This window comes from Medicago sativa, chromosome 4 (genome assembly GCF_051527215.1).
Source record: "Medicago sativa cultivar Bolivia chromosome 4, Bolivia_mono, whole genome shotgun sequence".
Lineage (NCBI taxonomy): Eukaryota > Viridiplantae > Streptophyta > Magnoliopsida > Fabales > Fabaceae > Medicago > Medicago sativa.
The window spans coordinates 88,530,251-88,530,984 of NC_140752.1; the positions used below are offsets into that span (position 1 = coordinate 88,530,251).

At 31.6% G+C, this 734-nt stretch overlaps 1 non-coding gene across 1 annotated transcript; it reads left to right on the forward strand.

Annotated features, from left to right (window-relative positions):
• The first annotated feature begins 445 nt into the window (after positions 1–445).
• TRNAI-AAU (transfer RNA isoleucine (anticodon AAU)) lies at positions 446–519 on the forward strand. Its single transcript has one exon. It is a non-coding gene; the product is annotated as a tRNA-Ile (tRNA).
• Positions 520–734: the final 215 nt, after the last annotated feature.

Consider the following 734-nt stretch of genomic DNA (forward strand, 5'->3'; position numbering starts at 1 on the left):
CATAAACCAATATTAACATGAATTTTTGTGTTAAATATCATGGAAGTCAATCATTTTTTTAAGGGTAGTGTTAACTTGTGCCCTTAGGGCACATGTTAAGAAACCTAAAAGAAGAAACTTTTTCTAAAATTTTGTGCATTTAAATGATTAAAAAGTTAAATATTAAATGCAATGCACACATTCCAATAAGTTTTTTCTATATTTGAATCATTAATTTGTTCTTGAGGGCACAAGTTAACATTTCCCTTTTTTTAATAACAAATGATTGTGGTTAACTGAAGGTGTAAAAAAATCTTTACAACGTTAAGAAATAAGAACTTTGCAAGTACACATCCAGATTGTCTGCACCATGTAACTTACAAATAACACTGTAATTGAAAAATATACCAAACGAGTATATATGTTAGTATTAAATATTTATGTTCTTCAAATTGTTCAACCAGCTGGCCCATTAGCTCAGTTGGTTAGAGCGTCGTGCTAATAACGCGAAGGTCGTAGGTTCGAAACCTGCATGGGCCATTATTTTTTTGATATTTAGTTCTTTTAATATTCGGTGCCTCTCCTAAGAACGAAAACTTAACGTAAAACTACCGGACAAAATTTGGTGGGGGCACACACTACCACTTTAACATTTGAATTAACATTTCCAACGTTGTCATTTATGTCTTCCATGTTTGTTTTTGTTTCTAGTAACCCACAACATCGAGAAGTTGTTTATTAGCTTAAACAAAAGC